Source organism: Podarcis tiliguerta (genome assembly GCF_965153285.1).
Source record: "Podarcis tiliguerta genome assembly, chromosome: 11".
Taxonomy (NCBI): domain Eukaryota; kingdom Metazoa; phylum Chordata; class Lepidosauria; order Squamata; family Lacertidae; genus Podarcis; species Podarcis tiliguerta.
In genome coordinates, this window is record NC_139544.1 from 15234538 (window position 1) to 15261118 (window position 26581).

Here is a 26581-nt window from a genome sequence, read left to right on the forward strand (position 1 = left end):
GGCAGTAGAGGGTTCTACGGCACAAGCTGAATCCTCCTTCCATTGAGCACTGGTGGGAAGTAAGGAAAGTTTACCATGAAGAAAGATGCATTAGTGGGCGGTAGATGTAAAAAGGTTGACCACCCCAGCAGTAGGCAATCATATCCTTTTGAAACAAAAATGGTCCAAATTACTCCAAAAAGGTTGAGAGGGTCTTAGTTTTGCTTGAAAAGCTAAAATAACATTTTCTCAAGGAGAGAACAAGTAGCTCCAACACAAAAACAAAAAAAAATAGAATATCATAGAGTTAGAAGGCACCACGAGGGTCATCTAGCCCAACCCTCTGCAATGCAGGAATCTTTTGCCCAACATGGGGCTCAAACCCATGACCCTGAGATTAAGAGTCTCCTGCTCTACTGACTGAATTACCCCAGCTTGATTTCTGCAAGGAAATCAAGAGAGTCTGCTGTGTAACAGCAACTCTCAATTCATATAAAATCAAACAAATAATAAATATTACAAACTGACTTTTCACAGCCTTACGGCTTTATGTGACACCATATAGAAACAACTGCAAAGAAGCTCACCCAGACAACCTACAGACTTCAACAAAATGCCTTACATACTACACAGTTTGCCAAAGAAAAGCTTATATTCTGCCTTTCAGATAAGGGGACTTACAAACAATTCATGTTTCAATGATATAAGAAAAGACGAAGGAGATAAATGATGAAGTGGTAAAACCACTGGAATAAGGCTAATTGTCAGCCACTAATAGTGCATCACATTATTGAACAGGAACAATAGCTAAGGCAGGTACTTAAACTGCATTCCACCATTAGAAAACCTGAACATTGTAAATGTTAATAAGATGCAGACTATTGTGTAAAATATGAGCAAGAGAGGACATGACAGAGGTTTACAAAATTAAGCATGAAGTGAATAAAATGGATAGAGGTTTTCCTTTCTCTCCCCTAACCTGAGAATGTGGGGTCACCCCATGCTATTTACAACAGCTGTTGCTCAACAAAAAAAGGACCCTGATCCAACTGTAGAACTATAGAAACAGGCACAGAAAATTGTAATGAGCTACGATTGTTGTTTTTGCTCTGTGTTCTACAGTACTACCATTTCCACCCTACAAAGAAGAGTATCCATGTTCTCTCTTTTATTTACTGTGTTGAAGCAAATAACACCAAAATTAGTTCCTGTCACATGATGTAGAAGCTTCTTTGGTGGGAACAAGCTTGAGACAAATTAGTCATATTATACAGAACCGGGAATAACTAGCAGCTGCTCATTCTGGACGTGATGGGCAAATACAGACGTAAACCACTATGCTCAAGATGAAATTAAAAGCCAAACTTGCCAGTTTTACAAAATTATCCAATAATGAAATATTGTTAGCCAAATTGTTTTAATACAGGTCATAATTTTATAAAAGTATACAAAGTAATACTATTTAGGATGTAATAAAAACATGGAATCAACTATTAATTTCCACTGGCAATCTAGAACACATGCTGAAGAGTACAGATTGTTATAATCTGCACCATGAGAAAATATGGTCCATGGTATGTTGCATACTCAGATAAAAAGGTTTGCAGCATAGCCAATCAACTGACATTCCTAACTTGAGCCTGAAAGATGTAAACAAGTTATTCAGCAGCATAAGAGAACATATATGCTGGCGACTCAGTTTACTATTTTCCTAAATCCAGTTACAGCAGTTGCATCCCATAGTGCATGCACATCAGGAAGATCAGACATAGCTAATTAAGTGTGCTCTTTTCCTGAATTGTGTTACTGGGCATTCAGGGATATTTACAAGGAAAAATGAAGAGTGAAGCCAGCTTTCAGTTTCAGTCTTGCATTAAATATAGAGCTCAGTCAATGGACACATTTCTTTTAAGCAAAACAAAGTGGCTTATCCAGCGCGAAAGCAGAGCACTTTCACTTCTCCAGACTTGTCATTAACCATCCCAAGTTGCTGAACAATAACAGTTTTCCCTCAAGGCACTACTCTAGCCTTGTATCCAATCTAGCTGACCTTGCTGAGCACAGCTAAGAATTTTGATAAAACCAGACTGAGTTTGCATATTATGTGAGCTGAAATGCTCGTAGAAAATTACCTGAAATCCTGTGTCCCACTAAACTTAACTAGATTTATTTGCACTCAACCAGTATTTATTTTATTTTTTAATACTTCTATACAACTGTTTCTCAAAAAAAAACACACAACAAAAATCAACCATAAAATAATGAAATACATGAGCCCAGTCAACAATTAAACAGAAGTGATGACATAACAAAACATTGATAGTCGTATCTTGGAAGTCAAACAGAATCCGTTCGACTTCCAAAATGTTCAAAAATCAAAGAACAACTTCTAGTTGTCTGCAGGAAGCTCCTGCAGACAATCGGAAGCCGTGGAAGCCACTTCCGGGTTTCGATCATTCAGGAGCCAATTTGTTCGGGAGCCAAGGCGTTCGGGATCCAAGGTACAACTGTACTAAGTTAATGGGGCATAGCAGTGTTCATCAACAATTCTCAGCTGCTACCTAAAAAAGCAAGGGTTTCGCACGCATCTTCATAAAGAGCATGGTGGAAGCTGTATGGACTCTTCCAGAAGAAAACACAGCGCATAAGCGCTGTTACAAAAAAGGTCCTGCTACTGATGGAGCCAAATGTAAGCTTCCCCATGAGTGTCACCAGAATATACGGCGCTATCGACCTAAGTAATACACAGTGTGGATCTATGAAACTTAATACAGTATACTTGCTCATTGATTTCAGTGGGTCATATGCAACTAAGTCACTGAACAAGTGGAAACCAGCACAATGATGCCCACTCTCACAATGGGACTCTTCTCCCTGCACCCTCCACAAATCTAGTCATAAAGGAGGCTGGAGAGGTTGTTCCATCAGCTGGTGGAGCAATTTCCTTAGTGTTATGGTGAATACAACCCAGTAAGTCTATTCCAGGGTGGGGAACTTTTTTCAGACCAAAGACCACATCATCATCTGAACAACTTTCCCAAAGCCAACTTCCCCAAATAAATCTTACGTTTAGTAGGACACAGGATTTCAGATCATTTTCTACGAGCATTTCAGCTCACATAATATGCAAACTCAGTCTGGTTTTATCAAAATTGCTAAGTTTCTTAGCTATGCTGAGCAAGGTTGGCTAGACTGGATACAAGGCTAGAGTAGTGCCTTGGCCCTTGAGGGAAAACTGTTATTGTTTGGCTAGAGGCAAAAAAGGGCAAAACAACACATGTAAACTTTATTATTATTATATTTGTTTACACCCCGGCAAGAAACACCAAAAGTATAGAAAACAAACAAACATTAAAACACAATTAAACAGTGGTAGAATTTAAATTATATGCACATATAAAATCTGTTTAAAACGTACAGATCATTACAATAAAAACTGTGTGGGATCCTCCCTTTAATGAAAAGCAGTCCAATTCCAAAAAGCCTGTTGGAACAAGAAATTCTTCACCTACCTGTGGAAGGACAGCTAGGAGGGTCTGTCTAGCTTCCCTATAGAGAGAGTGCCAACGTCTGGGAGCAGTCACTGATAAAGCCTTTGTAAAGCAGGCTGCTCTCATAGCTCTTGCTATCCTCTATCCAGCCAACCAAAGACACATTCCACTCTATCAAGCAATGAAGTCTAGATGTGACCTGGGGAAAAGAAAGAAAAAATTCCTTCCAGTAGCACCTTAGAGACCAACTAAGTTTGTTATTGGTATGAGCTTTTGTGTACTGGAAGGAATTTTTGTATTTTGTTTCGACTACGGCAGACCAACATGGCTACCTACCTGTAACCAGGGGGGAAGGGTGTGGCTGAGGAGGAAGCATGGCTTGGAGAGAGTCCTGAGGGCCAGACAGAGAGGCCTAGAGTTTGTGATGACTGGAACTGATGGGAGTTGCAGTCAAAACATCTGGAGGGCACCTAGTTGGTGAAGGCAGTTGTAAATGAATGTCCTATCTGAAAGCCATCAGGCAGGATAGGATTGCTCATAAAACCGTTATTCCAACAGAGCACAATGCTATATCAGTGGAAAGATGTATGCCACTGGACAGAGGAGAAGCAATGACTGGCTTGAACCTTGCACACTCAGGAGTCTGCTAGGGCACTGGTCTTTAACTAGTGGGTCAGGGCCCACTAGTGGGTCACAGCTTCATCCAAGTTGGATCGCAACAGGAGCACTGCCACCATGTAAATATATAGAAGGTTAAGAATTGGGTCACCAAATGAGTGTTTGGGTTGAAAGTGGGACCTGGCTCTGAAAAGGTTTAAGACTATTGTGCTAGTGCAAAGAGAAGAAGAGGGATGAAGGGACATGGCAGGGGAATTGATCGGGATCCTATTCTCAGTCAGAAGTAGTCCTAGCCCAAATTATGCAAATGTCACATGCCAACAACAAAAATGGCATCTATTAAAATGCTCCCACGAAAATCAATGGAGAGCCCAACATAACAGCCCAAAGCCAGCCATAATGGAGGCTTTCAATGAATAAAAATGTTGGCACCTGTTTGTCTCTTTGATACTCTCAAACTCACTCCTATGAAGGCATTCTCCTCCTCTTGTGATCAGGGAGAGAGCAAGAATACATTAGCCACCCTATGCATCATAACCCCAATGCCAGCACTCTCCACATGTTGCAGGTGCATAATTGAGAGATCTAAATCATGCCAGAAGCCTCAGCGAGCACAGCAGGCACCTCACTGCAGGGATTTTCCCTCCAATGCATAGAGGGTGGTGGGGCACCTGGGTAGCTAGCATACTCTGCTCTCTCCTCACACAATTCTAATTGTGTGAAACATCTGCACAGGTCTTCGCTTAACAACCAACCTTGTTCAATAAAAGTTCAGACTGCTGTGCTTCTTTTATCCTCAATAATTATCAGTTGGCGAGCACGCTCCCCACCCTCTGGAATCCTTCCTATTCTTCATAGGACACAGATGCTTGAGGCTGGAGAAGAGCTCCACCATCACACCCTACCAGGGCTAATGTCTCTGCATCTCCTACCAAAGCACTTGCAAGAGGGAGGCCAGGTCTTCTTGGCTCCCATCATCACCATCCATTGGTTTCCAAAGGGGGGGGGGTGATGACATGATGAAGGTATGTGTGATGCAGAGAAAGTGGGTAGAGAGATGTTTTACTCTCTTTCTCCTAACACTACAACCCAGGGTCATCCAATGCAGCTGAATATTAGAAGATTCAGAACAAACAATAGAAGGCAGTTCTTCACATACTATATCATTAAACTGTGGAATTCACTGCCACGGGATGAAATGATAGCCACCAACTTGGATAGTTTTAGTAAAAGCAGGCTGGGAAAATTTGTGGATTGATAAAAAGTCTACCATTCACTCTTTCATTCATACATACCCCACCTTTTTCCCTAATGGGACTCAGTGGCAACTAATTATGGTGGCTGTGTTCTGTTTGGCCACTTTGAGAACAAGATAGTGGATGAAATGGGCTTCTGGTCTTCAGAGAGGAAGACTGAAACAGACAGTATGACACCTCTCCCTGATCCTTTTCCCCTGACCCAGATCTACTACTGAACAAAAGGAGCACATTTTCAGTCTTTTAGAAAGTACTGTGTGCAGCCATCCATCAGGATGCCCAGGCCTCATGCCTCAGGCAGCAAAAGGGGCACAAAAGAAGCTTGTTGGTGTTGCAGACTTGTAGTAGGACAGAGAAATGACCTTAGCTTTCTCACTACAGCTGCCCCCTCCGCCGCATTTGTCCCCAGCAAGTGTCTGAGTAACAAGGAAATAGCTATTCCCTGCTGCAAATCCTCCATTTCAACAGATCTTGACTATGAAACATGTTTTTCTGTTATTCATCAATCTTCAGGAGACAACAACCCCACCCACCCTCAAAAAAACCAGCCTAGAATGGAGAAACATTACAGTTTTCTTGCTTGATGTGCAAGAGTTCCAATACAGCAGTCCCATGAGGGGAAAGGCACTGACATTTTCCCACCCTGACTTCTAGGAAAGCAAGACACATCCTGCTCTGTGTTCTATGCAGTCCACTGGCTTATGTGATTGATTATGCATCAATTATAAATGGCCATGGAAACAGTGGAAGCATTCCATTAATTCCTGATTTTGTATATAATTACATGTACTCATAGTTTTTAAGCACTAACTCTACACCATACCACATATACAAAGGTTAATACTGCCAGTGGAGTGGTGCTTGGGGCAATTAAAACCTTCTGACTTTGTAACACACCGTTATTAGAATGAAGCCTGCAACAAAATGCTGCAGTATGGAGTGTTCTGCTCAGGGTTCAAAGCAGCCAAGCATGTACTTTTTCAAGAATACTCCATTAACTCTCCCAGACTTTCTGCACTTGCCCCTTGCAGTCAATTAGCAGGCCTTGCTCACTGAGCAGTTTGGGGTGGTTTCCCCACTGCCATCACAGTGGGCTTTCCCTATATCTGTTGTACTTCTGCAAAGTCTGGGGTTCCCCCAAGACTGCTGATATTTCCCTCCTTTGTGTGGATGGTGGCACTTTGGTTTACATAAGGATCAACACTGGGAAATCAGCTGCTCACTATTAGAGTAAATAATAGAATTGTAATTCTCAATGCACCATAGATGGCATTGAGAACTCAGATAGCTTTTGTAGTGTTTGATCAAGTCTACATTTCTTGTAAAATCAAATAAACTACACCAGTGGGTTGTTAGCATCTATGCAAAACAGTGGCATAATTACAATAAGACAACCAGTTTAAAGTAAGCTAGCTCCAGGAAAAATATTTTCAAATACAACCAAACCCAGTAATTTAGATAAAAACAACCAAAACCCAGCAGCAGCATTTACAGTAACACCTTTCAATTAAAAGACAGAGATACATTTTCATGCAGGGAACCAGACTACAACATACATAGAGTTTACTTTTCAAAAAAATAGAGAGAGAGAGAGAGGTTCTGGGGCTTAAAGTAGTTAGATATCCCTGTTTTCCATCCTGGAACTTAATCAGGTCAGGAAAAGGTATTCTGCACTTGTTCTGAGCATTCTTCTTTTTAATTATTTCACAAGCATTGCCAACAAAGTTTGGAACGAAACCAAAGCTTCCACAAATTAAAGTACTCCTTTTAGGCCACTCTCAGCAAGAAATATATGGATCACATGAAACGAAAACAAACAAAGTTTTACAGCTACGGTCAAAAGTTTTCTCTCTCCAGCTCTAGAGCAAAGCAGCAGCTGTATAGGATGTTAAGCTAGCCAGGCATTTAAAACCCAGTGCTGAACTATCAGCAAAACAACCCAGACCGACAGCCCACCCCTCAAGAAACGCAAAGTGCATGCTGAGTAGAAGACATTCCTGCACGAACGTAGGAAGGTAGGGGTGAGGAGATGGGGACAAGGAGTTTTCTTTCTCAAAACAAGCCTTTTGTTAGAAGGAGCTCATTTAAATAGAGGAAAAAGTCGCAATGGATACGGGAGAAAGTGGAACAACAAAGACAAATGGGCAAAGCGCACCCAGTACACCGACAGCAGTAGAAAGTGTGCCACCTTGGAAACGTAGGGAATTAGCTTTTATAGGCAAAAGTATTATTTATCAGATTTACTTGAAGAGATACGTAGGCTGCTGTGCTCCATTTGTTTACCAAAAAAAAGTTCATTTCACAAGACTACTTTGCCCAGAATGACGTTCCGAGAGGGGTGAAATATAAATGGCCATGGCCATTTTCACATCTAGTGTGAAAGTTGTGTGTGCCAACGGCATACATGTCTCTTTTGACAGTTGACTAGGCGGAGTTCACATGTATCCAAACATGTGGAGAGGGTCCTAGGACCAGCAAGCAAGCTTCACTTCCCGTCGCCACTATGCGCCGCAGTCGCATTCCTCAGTGTCCAAAGCACATCGGGAGGAGTTCTATTTGCACACTAAGGTCTGTGCACAGAGTCCCTCCAAGCAAGGAGAGACCTTTATCGCACCACAGCCCCTTCTCCCGTGGAGCAGCTCCACAGGTGCACACCAAAATAACCGCTTCCAAAAGAGTTTGAACACATGGACATCAAGGGATGAGGCCTGTCCACGTGGCCCTGCAACCCCTTCCGCACCTTGAGCACCATGGTGGACCCCACAACTATTATTCAGAACGGAGCAAGAGAGGCGGGGGGGGGGACATTGGTACAGCCAATGTTTATTTAAGGGGGGCAAGACACCCACCTGTCACCATCCTCTGTCTGGCACTGCCTGGGGGATCCAGCATGAAACGGCTCAGCAACATTTCTATTATTATTGCTATTATTTTACTGCGCTTACAATTATTACATTTATTACTTTGTCAGAGAACTTTAAATACAAACACCAGAACATTACACCCAAATTTTCAGCAGAGGAACATGCATGCACAATTTCTCAGAGTCTTTGGGGAGAGCCAGTGCAGTGTATTGGCTAGAAGAGGGTTGGACTGTGACCTAGGAGATCTGGGTTCAAATCCCAACTCAGCCATGAAGCAACAGTTTTAAATTACTTCCTTTCCACCCCAAGCGTTTAGAAAAAACACCTGTCAAAGCCCTTCTACAATTTCTACTTTCAGTCAGGCGTTTTTATTTATTTCCTTGGGGGTTTTAATTTGGGGGGGGGAGGAAGTTGCTCCCTGCTCCCTCCCCCCACCATGCGGGGTGTGAGGCACAAAATTTTGACACCCAAATTTGTAATGAGATTTGCATCCATGGTTATGGGGGGGGGGGAGGTTGCCCCGAATTTTGACACCCCGATGTCCCCCCCCCCCCCGCCTGCGCAAAGCAGCGCTACCTCCCCTACCGCGTTTCTCCCGACGGGTCCAAACGAGCCTCATTCAGACAACCAACCGCCAGGGGAGGCCGGCATAGTTTTAGCCCGAACCTTAGCCCCCCACCCCAATTCCGCCCCGTCGCCTGACCTTCAACGGACAGCTCCCGTGCGCGTGAACGGCCGCAGCACTCCCAACATCCCCCACCCCCCGACCCGATCGTCTGAACGGAGCCCCGGACCGACGCGTGGACGCCACACACACACACGCCGTCTTCAGGTTACGCACGCAATACCTGTGTACGCCCCGTCGCCTGACCTCCAACGGACAGCTCCCGTGCGCATGAACGGCGGCAGCAGCAGTCCCACCCGATCGTCTGAAAAGAGCCCCTGACCGATGCGTGTTTATGGCGTCCGCGCGTGGGTCCGCGGCTCTGTTCAGACGATCGGGTGGTGGTGGTGGGGCCTCAAAGTTCCGCACGCGATACCCGTGTGCGGGATGGGGTTGAGGATTCCCCCTTTCTTTGGGGGTCTTCTCCCAACCCGCGACCGCGATTCCCCCTCCGGACAGGCGCGAAGCGAGCGGCGGAGGCACCTGCGCTTTTCCCGCCTTCGCCAGTCCCTCACCTGCTATAAGCGGAGCTGCCGGCGCGCCGGGCGGACTCGTCTCCTCCGCGACGGACGGAGCGAAGCGACTTCTTTCCTTTCCCCAAAAAAGCCCAGCTCCCCTACAGGCCGTTCGCCAGAGGCGCCATGGCGCTTCCTCCCGAGCCCGGTCCGAGCGACGACAACTCCCGCTCCGGAGCCTCAACTTTGCCCGCCTTGAGGTGAAGCGACTACTGAGGCGGCTGCGATAACCGACGGGGCGCCGGAGGGGACAAACGAGCCAAGCCGGCGACCGGCGCCTCCGGGGGGAAACTCGCGCCTCTCCCGGCTCCTCTCTGGCCGAGGCTGAGCGCAGGTGGCCGGCGGCGGAGGCTGCCCCGCAGCCAACTTGAGGCGGCCGAGGAAGTTCCGTCCCGGGCGCGGCAGTGAGAAGCGCGGGGACGACCAATGCCAATGTCGCCGCCGCCGCGCTTAGCTTAGCCTAAGGAACAGGTGTCGCCGCCTGAGGTCGTGAGGCGAAGGCGAAATCTCTCGGCCCGCCCCGTCGCGGCGGAGCCTGTTAGCACGCGCGGCCAACTTTGCGCATGCGCGGGGCGGAGGCGGGAGTGGGGGAGACACCCTCCTGCCTCAAGTTCCCTCAGGTCGATGGCGAGAAACTAAGAAGTTCCCCCCCTTTTAATTTTTTTATTTATACTAGTCAAGTTTTTTTGTTCTTCTTGTTTATACTTGTCTTTTTTTCCAAAAAAAAAAATTATTGGTTTTCACAACATTATAAACAAACGAACACATAAGACAAACAAACATAAATCATAGCCTTATTAAAAATTACACTTATTAACATTGTTAAGTGACTTCCTCACTTCCCCTTGGTTGAATTTCACTACATATCCTTTTAACGGTTTTCCAAATCACAGTTCTTATAAAATTTAACTTTAACATCCTTAAATATTCACATTATGAAATGAAACATATTAATTCACCTCTTAACATAAATAAAATCCTAAGCCAATTAAGTTTCTGCAAGCTGTTTTCAGTTAATTTAACTTAACATATTTAACTAAGCAATCATTAAATTTAATCCACTCTTCCTGATATACTTTATACTTGTCAAGTTTTTTTGTTTATACTTGTCAAGTTTTTGCATTTCACTCATTTTACAATCATTTTGACATTTCAGTGGGAGCTCACCCCACACGGGGATTCAAACCGCCAACCTTCTCATCAGCAGCTCAAGAGGCTCAGTGATTTAGACCACAGACTAACCATGGGCAGTACCATGTCACTCCCAAACTTGGATAAACAGGGGCAAGATCATATCCCAGACAGCAGCACATGTAGACAACAGGGCTCTGGGCACACACAAAAATAGTTCAAATGTTTCTATGCCTCCTTTGAGAGGAAGCTCTTTTAAGGCAGCTTACCATAAAATACAGAAATACCATTCAATAAAAATGCTCATAAAGTGGGGAGACCAGCAACTGATGAAATAGGCAGCCCACCCAAAATTGCTAAAATACTGTCAAAACTTAACAGCGAAAGCAGACTACTAATAAAACTCTCTTGCAATGGAAATTCAGCAACAAGAGGTGAATTTTCTTGCAAGAACACACAAAGTCAGCCCCACGTGGGAAGAAGCACATCTTAGACAAGCACTGGAAGCAGCACATCGTAGATATACATGAGAATCAATAGCACATAATAAGCAGCAACATGACACACAAACATGGGCAACAGATCTGAATGTTGTTAACAAGATGTCATAGGAAAAAGAGGGTAAATGGGCATCACAAGAAAACTTGGGTAGATCTTTCGATGAGAAAACATGGACAGCAGTACATCTTGGGCAAACACTACACAAAAGCAAACATGGGCTTTCATACGTTTCCGAGCACAGTTCAAAGTGTTGGTGTTGACCTTTAAAGCCCTAAACAGCCTCGATCCAGCATAACTGAAGGAGCGTCTCCAGCCCCATTGTTCTGCCCGGACGCTGAGGTCCAGCGCCGAGGGCCTTCTGGCGGTTCCTTCATTGCGAGAAGCAAAGCTACAGGGAACCAGGCAGAGGGCCTTCTCGGTAGTGGCGCCTGCCCTGTGGAACGCCCTCCCATCAGATGTCAAAGCGATAAACAACTACCTGACATTCAGAAGACATCTTAAGGCAGCCCTGTTCAGGGAAGTTTTTAATGTGTGACATCTTAATGTATTTTTGGTCCTTGTGGAAGCCGCCCGGAGTGGCTGGGGAAACCCAGCCAGATGGGCGGGGTACAAATAATAAATTATTATTATTATTATTATTATTATTATTACAGCACATCATGACTCAACAGAGGCTAATAATAATAATAATAATAAGGCATCAGAATGTCATAGGCAAAGATAGGCATTAGCACACCACAAGAAAATATGGGCAGCAATGTGTGTCAGGCCAAACACAGGAAGCACAACATCATGGCCATACACAGGCAAACAGAGGTAAGAGCACATCATGAGTGAATGTTGAGCCAGGCAGCAGCTTGTTGCTTACAACCAGGCGCATGAGCAAACATGCAGCAGCACATCATGGCAATGCCACATAATGGAAAAGACAGGAAGACCACTTAACAAACTAATATGAGCAGCTGTAGGACACGAACAAACACCACCAGCAGCAAAAATGATGGACAAGGACAGGCAGAAGTAGGCTCTGAAAATATGAGCACAATGCACACCAAAAGCAGCACACTGCAGCAAATTACAAACAAACGTACATAGAAGCAGCACATATTGTCTTCTTTTGGGAGTTGGCCAGAGTGGCTGAGTAAACACAGCCAGATGGGTGGGGTATAAATAATAAATTATTATATTATTATTATTTCACAAATGCATCCAGATCACTCTGCGTCAGGGAAACACGCATGTGCATAGCTGAATAAGCTGCACTGAGCCTAATCACCAATTAAAATGGATACCATGAAACTTTAGGATTACACAACAGATTTACACTAAACCAGCAAAAAGAAGACTCACATTCTTCTGTTTTAAACATAATTTACACCAGAGGTGAGGAACCTCATTAGACCTTCCTCAAGTGCTTCTGGCAGTGTCCTTGAACTATGATAATGCCTCTTGCTTACCTGGTGGAGAATGGATGGATGTGAGAATGCAGAAACACCTGAGTTTTGCATGGCAGGAGTGGGCAAAATTAAAAAAATCACTTCCATTGCTTCACTCACTTTTACCCCTTGCCCAGACCACTACTGCCATGTGGTCCTCAGAAAGCTGCCCATGAGGGAATGCAGCCCTTGGGATGGTTCCCCACAGATGGGCACACACAAAACAACAACAACACAAAAGCAATGTTTTTGAACTGCTATAACTCAGTCATCCTTCATAAGAATTTTCTGTTTGGCCAGATTGAATCCATAAGATTTGGCACGGTAGATTTCATGCCAATGGGATACCATACTGAAATATAGGCTTGTTATATTTTATAAAGTTATTCTGATCAAAACTACTGTAGCTGCCTAACTGAACAGCCATTCCAACAGGCATTGCTCAAATTATGGGGGAAATGGAGGGAGCCCTTACATAAGTTTACACCAACAGACTCCCGGCCACCAATTTTAGCCAAATTACATCTACAGAAGCTAGAAGGATTGTCAAAGGTCAGGCAGCAGATTAAAGCACTGCTTACAATTAATACATTCAACACCATTGTGTAGGAATGTCTTATACTTTATACTCTACCACCTAATTATTTCTGCATCATTTTGTTCCACTACTGTTCTTTTCTGACTCTATTTTTTTGGCAATACAATGGGACTTGCTCCCAGGAAAGTATGCATAAATAAACTTCTCCTACCTGGATAGTTATCTTTCCACAAGGGTGAACATTGATGCCGAAATCCAGCATCGCCTGAGCTCGGCGAGTGCAGCTTTCTCCCAACTGAAGTGCAGAGTGTTTGAGGACATTTACAGGGAAACCAAAATGCTTGTTTACAAAGCTAATGTACTACCAACCTTATTGTACGCTTGCAAAACATAGTAAAGGTAAAGGTACCCCTGCCCGTACGGGCCAGTCTTGACAGACTCTAGGGTTGTGCACTCATCTCACTCTAGAGGCCGGGAGCCAGCGGTGTCCGCAGACACTTCCGGGTCACGTGCCCAGCGTGACGAAGCTGCTCCGGCGAACCAGCACCAGAGCCGCACACGGAAACGCCGTTTACCTTCCCGCTAGTAAGCGGTCCCTATTTATCTACTTGCACCCGGGGGTGCTTTCGAACTGCTAGGTTGGCAGGCGCTGGGACCGAGCAACGGGAGCGCACCCCGCCGCGGGGATTCGAACCACCGACCATGCAATCGGCGAGTCCTAGGCGCTGAGGTTTTACCCACAGCGCCACCCGCGTCCCACTTGCAAAACATGGACCACTTCTAAACGCCATCTGCAACTCCTTGAAAGATTCCATCAACGGTGTCTCAGAAAAATTTTACACATCACTTGGAAAGACAGGCAAACTAATGCCACTGTACTGGAAGAAGCAAATATCACCAGTGTCAAAGCAATGATTCTTCAACATCAACTTCGCTAGATTGGTCAAGTTGTTTGGATACCTGATTATCATCTTCCAAAGCAACTACTCTATTCCGAACTTAAAAATGGAAAGTGAAATGCTGGTGGTCAACAAAGAGGTTCAAAGACTCTCTCAATGCAGTTTTTTTTAAAAAAAATGTAGTATAAACACCAACAATCAGGAAACACTGGCCTGCAAGCACTCCAATTGGGGAACAGCCTTTTACCAAAGGTGTCACAGGCTTTGAAGAAGCTCAAACTCAGGATGAAAGGGAGAAACATGCTAAGAAGAAGGCACGCTTGGCATGATCAACTCCCGCCCGGAAACCTATGCCCCCACTGTGGAAGGACATGTGGATCCAAAATTGGCCTCCAAAGTCACTTATTGATTCACTGTTAAGACCGTGTTCATGGAAGAGAATCTTACTCGGCTACGAGTGATCGCCAAAGAGAAGAAGAGAAGAGCACAGGAATGTAGACGGAACACAGTATTTACCCAATATTCACAGGGAATACACGCGGGCACATTCCACCTCTTTGGAACTGGAAGCTTGTTTATCTGCACAGGAGAACTTCAGCCAACTTTCTGACTCACCCACAACCCTTCTACAAGGGCAAGACCACCATGGGCTGTTTCAGGGGACTGGCTTCTCTATATATCAGTAGCATCAATCTAGAGTATTCACATAATTAGAATGCAAACAGCTTTACAAATGAGGACACTTTTTTTTTTTTGGCAAAAAATTAATCGAAAGCCAAATGGTAAAGTCATTACTATGAAAAATCAGCCAAAGAGAAATAACTGTGTTTTTGTTAAACGCCTGTAGAAATGTATTTGAAAACAGGGCCATCTGCTGTCTGCAGTAGTCTTCATCCAACTTTGCCATCCAACTTTGCTTGCATGTTGAGGAACGAATGCAATGCTTTTATTTATATAATGTAATACGTGGCAAGCTTTCAAGTGAAGTCTTTAACCCAGTGAAATCCTACTTACATTTTTAACGTTATGACGTTTCTCTGTAGAAAGGTAATTTAACACACACAACCAAAACCTATGTTTTCTACCTCCCTAAAACCCACCTAAGCTACCACAACCCCACCCCTAAATATCAGTCTAAAACACACACAAGGCTATGGGAAGCATTAAATAAAAAGAAAATGTGTAAATATCAAAACAAAATATAAATCCTCTTCTCCTCTCTCACACACCCATGGACACATTCTCACACTGCTCCTACCACTCCTGACTCCTGGACTGGACACCTCTGGTTTGTGACCTTTAAGCCAGAATTCAAAAAGATGTCACAAAGGAGGGCCGGTCACTGTTACCTTGACAACCCACCTACCTGGGCACTGCTCCTGAATCTTCAAAGTTCTTCAGAACTTTGAGGCACCTGATTGTCTGAAGCATCTTGTTGAAACATCTCTGTTCATATTCATATCTCCATTTCAGATTATCTTGATTTCTAAGAGAACCACCCTAATCTCCTTTTAAATACAATATGAAATGCGTAATACACAGCATTAGGCAATCTGTTTCACAAGCAGGAGGTTCCAGGTTCAATCCCTAATATCTCCAGGTAAGGACAGTGCTTTTTTATATTAAAATATGTACTCTCATTTTGACTCAAGAAAACCACCATTTTATTGTTCAAATTGGGGAAAATAAATTCAGTAAATGGACCAAAGTACAAAGATCCACAAAATGTTTAGAGGTATGCGTACCCCTGTGCCCTCCCACCCCCCAGAAAAAAACCACTGCTTTAACCTATGTCATAGAGAACACCATATCTGAACTTCCTTTAAATTTGATCTGAGACATCCTACCAGTGTTATATCAGCGGTTTGTTTCGTGCTTTATAACACATTTCAGATTTAGTGCTAATAGCCATCTATCTATCCCACCATCAGGAGCAGCCCAGCACATTTTTCCCCTGGGGCCAAAACAGAAAATGATGCCCCCTGTTGCTGCCAAGGCCCCCACTGCCCACCAAAGCTACCTTCTGCTGCCCGCCAAAGTATATTTTACTTATATGGTTTACTACTTTTCTATTTTTTTTAACCTGAGCAAAATTAAACAATGCTGAATTTAGAGGTGAGAGATTATCTTAATTTTATTTTACAGTGGTACCTTGGTTCTCAAATGCCTTGGTACTCAAATGCCTTGGTTCCCAAACTCTGAAAACCCGGAAGTAAGTACGACCAGAGGCTATTGTTTCTGGGGCGCCTGCACCGATCAGAAGCTGCGCCTTGGTTTTCGAACATTTCGGAAGTCAAATGGACTTCTGGAATGGATTAACTTTGGCACTTTTGTTTTTGCTATTTATTTTGTGTTTATGTTTTTGAGACTTTTTCAGTTTGCTACTTCTTGAGTGCTTCCCAATGGCAGATCAAAGTGCTTGCTTGGTAATGTATTTAATGCTTGCTGTTTGGAATGGAATCTTTAATCTTCTCTCTCACCTCTGTATTGCTTCTGAATCTCATAAAAAGAACCACCTCGCATTTGGCAAGACACAAAGATGTTTCAACAAGACTTTGAACAAGGGGTTGGAGTAGCTTATGTAGGTTTGAGGGAGGTAGAAAACATAGGTTTACCTTTCTACAGAGAAACTTCATAATGTTAAAAATGTAGAAGAAGAAGAAGAGTTTGGATTTGATATCCCGCCTTTCACTCCCCTTCAGGAGTAGAAGAGTTTGGATTTGATATCCCGCCTTTCACTCCCTTTAAGGAGTCTCAAAGTGGCTAACATTCTCCTTTCCCTTCCTCCCCCACAACAAACACTCTGTGAGGTGAGTGAGGCTGAGAGACTTCAGAGAAATGTGACTAGCCCAAGGTCACCCAGCAGCTGCATGTGGAGGAGCAGGGAAGTGAACCCGGTTCCCCAGATTACGAGACTACCGCTCTTAACCACTACACCACACTGGCTCTCAAGTAGGATTTCTTCTGCTGCTAACTCAAAACTTGGTGTGAGGGAACTGGGGTCACCCATGTAGCCTTGGCTCTCTTGAAGGTCACCAGTTGCTCCCCTGTGATGCTGAGTCCAGACTTCATTTCATGCAGAGCTTTCCAAACTGTGTGTTGCGACACCTGCAGTGTGTATAGGTGTGTCGTGCAAACGCTCGCTTGCTCCTCCCGGGGCTGGAAATGGGTTGGTTAACCTCCAGTTTGCTAGTGAATCTGAATTACTGTGTCACCAAATGATGTATATCTTAATGTGTCATGTGTCACTTAATCTTCATGTGTCACGAACATGAAAAGTTTGGAACGCTCTGATTTTATGATTCACAAGAGGCCTGTCTTCACCACCTACTGAGCTACAGAGACCAGTAGAATTACAATGATACCGTGGTTCTCAAATGCCTTGGTACTCAAACAACTTGGAACCCAAACACTGCGAACCCAGAAGTAAGTGTTCCAGTTTACAAACATTTTTCAGAAGCCAAATGTGCTCCATTTTGAGTGCCACACTTCCGTTTTGAGTGTTATGCTGAGGTCTGTCAGTCTTTGCTATTTATTTTGTGTTTTTGATTTTGAGGTTCTTTTTGTTTCGTTTTTGTGACTGTGTGGAACTCAGTTCAGCTACTGATTGACTGACTGTGTGACTGCAGAAATGGATAAAAGCCCCCCATCCAAACAATCATCAGTGCAGGTAAGAAAATATAATATATATATATTTTACCATCTACAATACTGTCTTATTTATTTTATAGTACAGTACATTGATTATTGCTTTCATTTTATGGATCAATGGTCTTGTTAGATAGTAAAATTCATGTTAAATTGCTGTTTTAGGGTTTTTTAAAAAAAGTCTGGAATGGATTAATCCGTTTTGCATTACTTTCTATGGGAAAGAGCGCCCTGGTTTTGGAACACTTTGGTTTTGGAACAGACTTCTGCAACGGTTTAAGTTTGAGAACCAAGGTACCACTGTAGTTCATGATATACTTGTTCATGCTTTTGCAACAGATTAAATTTTATTAAATTGTAGCCCTCTAAAGAAAGTATTTTATAGCCTTTCTGGCCATTACTGATATTCTGGATTTGTATCTAATTGCCTACAAATGAAAACAAATTGTATTTTGCTGGTTTGATAAATACATTTATTTCATGTGTCAAACCTGGAATATTTCCAGCAGAGGGCAGCCTAACATAACTTTGTCTGCCAGATTGGCCCTCCCTCCCCACTTATAATTTTTAAATGTGTTGATTAAAATTGTGATTGGACTTTCTACAGTGATATCATCCTAAAAAAACTGGTACTACAATAATGTGTTATGTCAGTTCAGTGTTGAAACAATGGAAAGAACACCTGATAGTGGCATTGTCTGAAGCAGAAGTTATTTGCTTTAAATCGGACAGGGAAATTAATGATTTCCTAAAATGAGACAAAATTGCAATTAAAAAATAATAAAATGTTTATTTGAAAAGATTAACTGATAAAATGTGACATCATTTCATTGTGGCTGTGGCAACCTTGTCAGAAAGGTGGGGTACAAAAAATAAAACAATAATTATTATCATCACCATGCAATAAATATTTATTCATATTGTTGTTGTTGTTGTTGTTATATAAATTTGTATGCTGCCCTTCATCCATAGATCTCAGGGCTATTCATTCAAAGTACAATATAAAAACCACAAAATGCATCATGAAATGAAATGATAAAATAAATGAAATTAAGAACGGCAGCAAATAATTGTGCATTTAACTATAGCATAGCAATTCCGAAAACCTCAAGGGCAACATCACAGGCAGAGTTACGTTGGAAAGTCCAGAAGAGGAAAGTGACAAATCCTAATGGCTATGCAACAAATGGGATACGGGTGGCACTGTTGTCTAAACCACTGAGCCGCTTGGGCTTGCCGATCAGAAGGTCAGCGGTTCGAATCCCTGTAACGGGCTGAGTTCCCGTTGCTTGGTCCCTGCTCCTGCCAACCTAGCAGTTCGAAAGCACATCAAGTAGATAAACAGGTACCTTCTTCTGGCGGGAATGTAAACGGCATTTCCATGTGCTGCTCTGGTTTCGTTGTTCCATTGTGCCAGAAGAGGCTCAGTCATGCTGGCCACATGACCCGGAAAAACTGTCTGCGAACAAACGTCGGCTCCCTCGGCCAGTAAAGCGAGATTTGCGCCACAACCGCAGAGTCATCAGCGACTGGACCTAACAGTCAGGGGTCCCTTTACCTTTTATACAACAAATAGAACTGGAGCCTCACCTGTAGTTTTATAAATCATTTAATGGGTCAACAGGAATAGAAGTTATAAATATTGCAGCTGTTGTATAAGGAATTATTATTATGACTGGAATGTAATTGAAATCAATAAGATTTTGGAACGCAGAAATAAAGAAAATCATCAATTCTAGTACATGTGGGGCCCACCTCATCTAAATTATATAACTGGGTATTTGAATGACTGATATTATTGATTGTATTATGAATAGGTGTACTGAGGCTATTAAAGGTAAAGGTACCCCTGCCCGTACGGGCCAGTCTTGACAGACTTTAGGGTTGTGCGCTCATCTCACTCTAAAGGCCAGGAGCCAGCGCTGTCCGGAGACACTTCCGGGTCACGTGGCCAGCGTGACATCGCTGCTCTGGCGAGCCAGAGCCGCACACGGAACGCCATTTACCTTCCCGCTGGTAAGCGGTCCCTATTTATCTACTTGCACCCGGAGGTGCTTTCGAACTGCTAGGTTGGCAGGTGCTGGGACCGAACGACGGGAGCGCACCCCGCTGCGGGGATTCGAACCGCTGACCTTTCGATCGGCAAGTCCTAGGTGCTGAGGCTTTAACCCACAGCGCCACCCGCGTCCCTTACTGAGGCTATTATTGGATTATAATTGAAAATTAATAAAAATTATTATTAAAAAACCACACAAATATAACTGGAGCATAAGCGCAGGAACAAATGGCGGGGGTGCAAAATGGGGATAATTCACCAAAGTGCTGAGGAGATCGCTTCATGAGCAAAACCATTTCTGCTTTCCTGATGGAACAATTGCCTCTCCTCCTCCTCCCACACGTTTCTCCGGGGTTCTCTCAAACACCCAGCCAATTTTTTCGAGTCCTTTTGTTGACTAGTGAAAGTCCTTCTGTGAACTTCTACTAGCTGGACTGATTAGCTGAATCTGGACCACTGGGTCAGTGGCATAGCGTGGGGGGTGCAGGGGGGGCCGGCCGCACCAGGCGCAACATCGGGGGGGGGGGGCGCTCGCACTCGCAGCTTTCTGCCCCTACCTGGCTCACTCACTCTCTCTCACTGCAGTGCTGGCTGTGCGAATCCGATCCGAGCCGCCGGGTCACCGCCCACTGTGGAGTGGGGGGGTGCCAGGTGTGCGGTGCGGTGCGGTGCGGTGTGGAGAGAGAGTGAGGGACTATCTGGGGGAGGGACAGTGCAGCGGGGGGGGCGCAAATTACTTGCCTTGCCCCGGGTTAGGGGGCACAAATTGCTTGCCTTGCCCCGGGTGCTGACAACCCACGCTATGCCACTGCACTGGGTGGTACTCAACTAAATTTCACTCGTAGTAAACCCATAGAAACTAAGGAAGTTGGTCCATTAATCTCAATGGGTTTGCTTTGAGTAGGGCAAGTGCTGAATGCGGTGCTTTTTCCTATAAAAAAAATGTTTAGGGGGTACTCTCATTTTGATTCAAGAAAACCACCAATTTATAGCTCAATTTGGGGAAAATAAATACAGTAAATGGACAAAAGTACAAAGATTCACAAGATGTTTAGGCGTATGTGTACCCCCAGAGAAAAAAGCACTAGTTGAATGATATAAAAAGAGGCCAAAATGGAATGTACTGATGGAATGTACATGAAGCAGGATTCAGAACCATCGTATACCTAAAGGTGAATACAGTATGAATACAGAAGAAATATTGGAGAGTGATACCAGTCATTTGAGAGTTGCAGTGTTGGTGCAGGTAAAATGGCAGGTAAAAGGCAAAGGACCCCTGGACAGTTAAGTCCAGTCAAAGGCGACTATGGGGTATGGCGCTCATCTCGCTTTCAGGCCGAGGGCGCCAGTGTTTGTCCACAGACAGCTTTCCAGGTCATGTGGCCGGCATGACTAAACCACTTCTGGTGCAATGGGACACTGTGACGGAAGCCAGAGTGCACGGAAACACCGTTTACCTTCCCGCCACAGTGGTACCTATTTATCAACTTGCACTGGTGTGCTTTCGAACTGCTAGGTTGGCCGGAGCTGGGACAGAGCAATGGGAGCTCACTCTGTCATGCGGATTCAAGCCGCCAACTGGCAAGCCCAAGAGACTAAGTGGTTTAGACTAAGGTTACCAGATTTTTTTCAGTGAATCCGGAGATACTTTTCAACTTCCTATTAAATATATACGGTAGATTTTGTCAGGGAACTTATTTGCAAATCTGGGGACTGTCCCCGGGAAATGGGGACGTCTGGTAACCTTAGTTTAGACCACAACGCCACCCATGTCACGGGCCCCTTAAAAGTGCATACAGTATGGAAACAGAAGAAATATTGGAGATTGATACCAGTCATTTGAGGGTTGCAGTGTTGGTGTAGCCAGCTATGAATGGTACTCATGCTTCGCAATGCACCAACAGCTAGTGGCTCAGTTCAAAATGAATATTCCTATTGAAAACTGTAATTCCCTCCCTCTTCCCCTTGTTTTCTGTGGTTTATCTAGTGAAGTCTTATCACCAAGCATTGTCTGTTGGGATACTGCCAGGGAGACAAAGTCCATCATGACTCCACATCGTCTCCAGACGTCCATCGATCTCCCACAGACACGCAGTATCAGCAATTAGCGACACGAGCTCCAGAAATAGCTTGCCACATTCCAGAGCCGTGCACGCTCTATCAGCAGATAAAGCACACAGCGAAAGATGCACTCAGGAGAGCATTATTTACAAGTTTATTTCTGCGTTGATCAGAACAAAGAAAAACATGACTGCCTGCTTCAGAGTTCTGGCAGAGAGAGAGAGAAACGAAAGCAAAGACACAACAGAAACATCCTGTGAAACAGGAAATGCGCAGGCTGTGACACAAACATCCTGCTCCCTTTTAAGGTGGATCGGAAATATCCTAACATTGTCAAGCTCAAGGAAGAATGTCAAGTACTGGGAATGTTTACCAAAATTGTATGTGGATCGGTTAGCGCTTCATTGTAGTCAGGAAGGCCCCCTCCATAGGTGACAAATGGAAAATGTTTTGCAGGCATCTATTGCTGCTGAGGAGAAAATAATTGCATGCTAATTCTGAACATAGTTGTTGACGCCAAGGTTTTTTGTTTGTTTGCCGCCATAGGTATTCGTGTAAATAGATAAGACCAACCTTGGAGATTTTTCCTTAACTTATTGGAACCGATTAGCATCTACGGGTCTTATCTATTTAAGTAATGTCGGAGAAAGGGAAATACCATACGCTTTGGATGTGCAAATTTATAACTCATAACAGAAAGTGCTTTCAGGCAAAACATGATTTCAAGGATCACTGCCTGCAATTTCGCCTGGTTTGATTGTCTTCCATACGTTTCTCATAGCATTCAAAGTCTTCAGAGGTGACAGAATAGCAAATGAAAACTGCCGTAAGGAAAAGTTTGCAGGCTTAATTGACATAAATGAAGATGTCAGGAAGCCATTGATTTTAAAACGGACTGGAAAGGGTGCGTTTCTGTAGACTGAATATAATGACCATCTCAACACTGTCTGCAAATGCTTCAAGAAATATCAGTGGCATGTTCTGATACTTTACATCTCATTCATTGTATTTCATGTCTTTTGTGGCGCAGCTCAGGATAGAACTATATATAATCAAAAATACAAGGCAGCAAGAGAGAATATCAGTCTCATTTTTTCTTATTGCAAAGAAAGAAAAATACATTATGGTACATTTTTGCAGAATAACCTTACATTGTCAACTTGTGTAGAATGGATCCGCTTAAATGACAGAGAGAGAGAAGAAACGTGTACCTGGCAAAAACATTTATAGTTCTGACATCCCACACACTCTGCAATCTATATTATAACTTAGCTCATGTCTTTCTTCAAATAATTTTACTGCTCTTATTCTCGCCCCTATCAGGAACTGCCAAGGAGAGACAGCGGGAATGAAGGAAATGCACAGTGTAAAGATGGCAGAATATGAGGAGAATTCTTCTACACCAGGCATCCCCAACCTTTGGCCCTCCAGATGTTTTGGACTACAGTTCCCATCATCCCTGACCACTGGTCCTGCTAGGGATCATGGGAGTTGTAGGCCAAAACATCTGGAGGGCCAAAGGTTGTGGGTTTCCTGTTCTACACATTAGAGTGGTACCTCGGTTTTCGAACGAAATCCATTCAGGAAGACCGTTCAAGTTCTGAAACATTTGAAAACTAAGGCGCAAAGGGCGGCCTGAAAATTTAATAGAGAAAATTGAGAAAAATAACATATACATTCAGCAGAAGTTGTTCGACTACCGAGGTATGTTCAGAAACAGAAGCATTTACTTCTGGGTTTACAGCATTTGAAAACCGAAACGTTCATTAACGGAGATGTTAGAAAACTGAGGTACCGCTGTATAAAACCATAATATATATAATCAAAATAAAAACAACAACCTAATAACCCCCCTTCGCTGACCACTTCTTCTGTTTTGTATAGTGTACAATGCCTTCACTGACCACTTCCTGTGCTTCACAGAGTGTACAATGCTCTCATTGACCACTTCCTTTTCACATTCCTAAAAGTCTTTAGGACGTCTGTAATCCCCTTATAAGCAGTCACACACCCTACAAGTATTAACAGTATAATCTCCATAGCTTCCTGGGGAACTCCAGGCATTTCCTATCATAACTGAGAACTCTGCAGCTTTTTCAACTGCCTAGAGCCTTTTATGAAGGCAGATGTCATACTCTTTTCTGATGTAGCTGTATGGTTACGAATTTCTAAGTCACTTTGACCCTTGCAGTGAATAACTATGAACAGTGTTAGAAAGAGAGATATGAAAGCTAGGAGCTAAATGGCACCTTAAACCAAGGTTATGGGCACAACAATGGACCATCTAGGTGCCTTAAAAAAACACAAGAATACAAAGCTGAAAATGACTGAACTGCAGCTAAAATATTATGTTCATTTTTCACACGGTCTAGTCCTTCCCCTAGATCGCCGAAGAATTGACGCTTTTGAATTATGGTGCTGGAGGAGATTCTTGAGAGTCCCATGGACTGCAAGAAGATCAAACGCATCCATTCTTAAGGAAATCAGTCATGAGTGCTCACTGGAAGGACAGATCGTGAAGCTGAGGCTCCAATACTTTGGCCACCTCATGAGAAGAGAAGACTCACTGGAAAAGACCCTGATGTTGGGAAAGATGGAGGGCACAAGGAGAAGGGGACGACAGAGGACGAGATGGTTAGACAGTGTTCTTGAAGCTACAAACATGAATCTGACCAAACTGCGGGTGGCAGTGGAAGACAGGAGTGCCTGGCGTGCTCTGGTCCATGGGGTCACGAAGAGTCGGACACGACTGAACAACTAAACAACAACAGTCCTTCCCCTGCCCACCCCCTAATATTCTTAAGAGGGTCTCTTCTCCAGTCTTCAGAGAGTAGCTGGAAGTGGGGAGGCAGAAAAAGGTCCTCCTTTCCTTTGCAGTTTTGATTTGAAATCTTAGGCGCAGTACTGCGCCCAGAGCCCAGAGCACTGATGAAATCCCCTGTCGCAAAATGCACCTGGAACAATGGGAGTTTCAAACACTGCCTATGAACCAACAATAATCTTTTAAAGTGATGACTTCATTGTATTTTCTTTACATTGTTCCCTACGATAATGGAAAAAGAGGGACGCTATTAGCCTTTTAATAGTACTTCTGGAAGCTGAGAAAAAAGGGAGAGTAGATTCGTATGATGTTTTTGGAGCAGTAGGAAAATGCCTGGAAGTCTCATGGCAGTTGGATGGAAAACACAAATATTATAAGCAACAGAAGAGCAGTTGGGAATCCTGCTGAGAGCAGTAGAAAAGCTAGGGCTGCCGTACGTTTGCGTTGTCCCAGACACATCCGGGAATCAGGCTGCAAAATGACATCTGGGAGGAATTCTGCTGAATCGCAAAATGTCAAGGAGAACCTGGCAAGTAGGGTGCTTAAAAACATTCCCCCAAAGCCCCCCAAACTTAATTTTTTGGGGGAGATGTTTTCCCCAAAAGCTCAACAACTTTGTGCAACTTCAGATTTTTACTTTTGGGAATATGGCAACCCTAGAATAGGAAACAAATGTGAATAGCAGAAATGAATGAAATGATAGAAAACAATGGGATATCAACAAATGAATAACAAAATGACTAATGTTTTAAAGATGAAAATAAATGGAACAACCAAATCAACTGAATTTCTTGCATGCAAGCCCATTGAAAATGATGTAAAAGGATCCCCGTCCTAGGATCCCCGCATATATTTTTTTTGTTTCTTTTATTCATATTCAACGCTCAACCCAGTGGTCATAGAGTGAGTTCAAAGGCAAAAAATACAAGACTACAGAAAATACTGGTAAGCATAAACCACAGTTTAAAATCAAGGAAAACGACTCCTTTTATTTAGATATTCATAAATCATTTCTGCTGATCCAAGGCCCATTGAAAAAGACACATCTATACCTGCCATTGGAACTTGTCCAGCATCTGTGCCTGTATAATTTCAGGAGGGAGAGCATTCAGAAGCCAAGGCGTCACTACTAAGAAGCTAGGGATGTGGGTGGCACTGTGATCTAAACCACTGAGCCTCTTGGGCTTGCCGATCGAAAGGTCGGCGGTTCAAATCCCCGTGATGGAGTGAGCTCCCATTGCTCTGTCCCAGCTTCTGCCAACCTAGAAGTTCGAAAGCATGCCAGTGCAAGTAGATAAATAAATACCACTGTGGTGGGGAAGGTAAATGGTGTTTCCATGTGCTCTGGTTTCTGTCACAGTGTCCTGTTGTGTCAGAAGCAGTTTAGTCATGCCGGCCACATGACCCGGAAAGCTGTCTGTGGACAAATGCCAGCTCCCTCGGCCTGAAAGATGAGCACCGCAACCCCATAGTTGCCTTTGACTGACTTAACCATCCAAGGGTCCTTTACCTTTACCTTTACCTCCCCCCCCCCTTTTTTTTTACTAAGAAGCTGCTACTTCAGGTGCCAATCAACTGGACTTCTAACAGGACCTCTTTGGTAAATCTAAAAGCACTTGCAGGACAGTTTTGGGAGATGCACTTCTGGTTTTAGGGTCCCAAGCCAACTGCTGTTTCTTCTTAAACATCTCTCTTTTTTAAAGGGTTTGACTTACCGGTTTCTTTTTGCTGCTTATAATCCCCCAAAGTCTTCTAAGCAACAAATAACAACATATAAAAGTACAATAAAACAATAGTTGCAATCATCAAATAAAATATGAACAGCCGCAGTGCAAAACAAGACCTAAAGTTTGTGAAGCAATACAAAACCTGAAAAATCTGTTTATCAGAACGAAGGTGGTAGGAGTGCAACCTCCTCTTGAATTGCACTCTACCCCAGAATGCAAATTATTCCATTGTCTCCTGAGACAAATAGATGCCAACACACAACACATTCAGAGCCGGCCCACCCAGGAGGCAGGGTGAAACCTCAGGTGGCAGAAGCCCCTGGAGGGTCCACACACCCACTCGCCTCTGCCGGTGACAGATTAACACCGATTTCCT

General features: G+C 43.7%; 1 protein-coding gene across 1 annotated transcript in view; it reads right to left on the reverse strand.

The window, feature by feature from the left end:
- Window positions 1-9924, reverse strand: part of MEGF10 (multiple EGF like domains 10) — a 113691-nt gene extending 103767 nt beyond the window's left edge. The window contains exon 1 of the mRNA XM_083403709.1: window positions 9388-9924. The gene's annotated coding sequence lies outside the window, so the exon portion shown is untranslated. The remainder of the gene's footprint in view (window positions 1-9387) is intronic.
- Between the last annotated feature and the right edge of the window lie 16657 nt (window positions 9925-26581).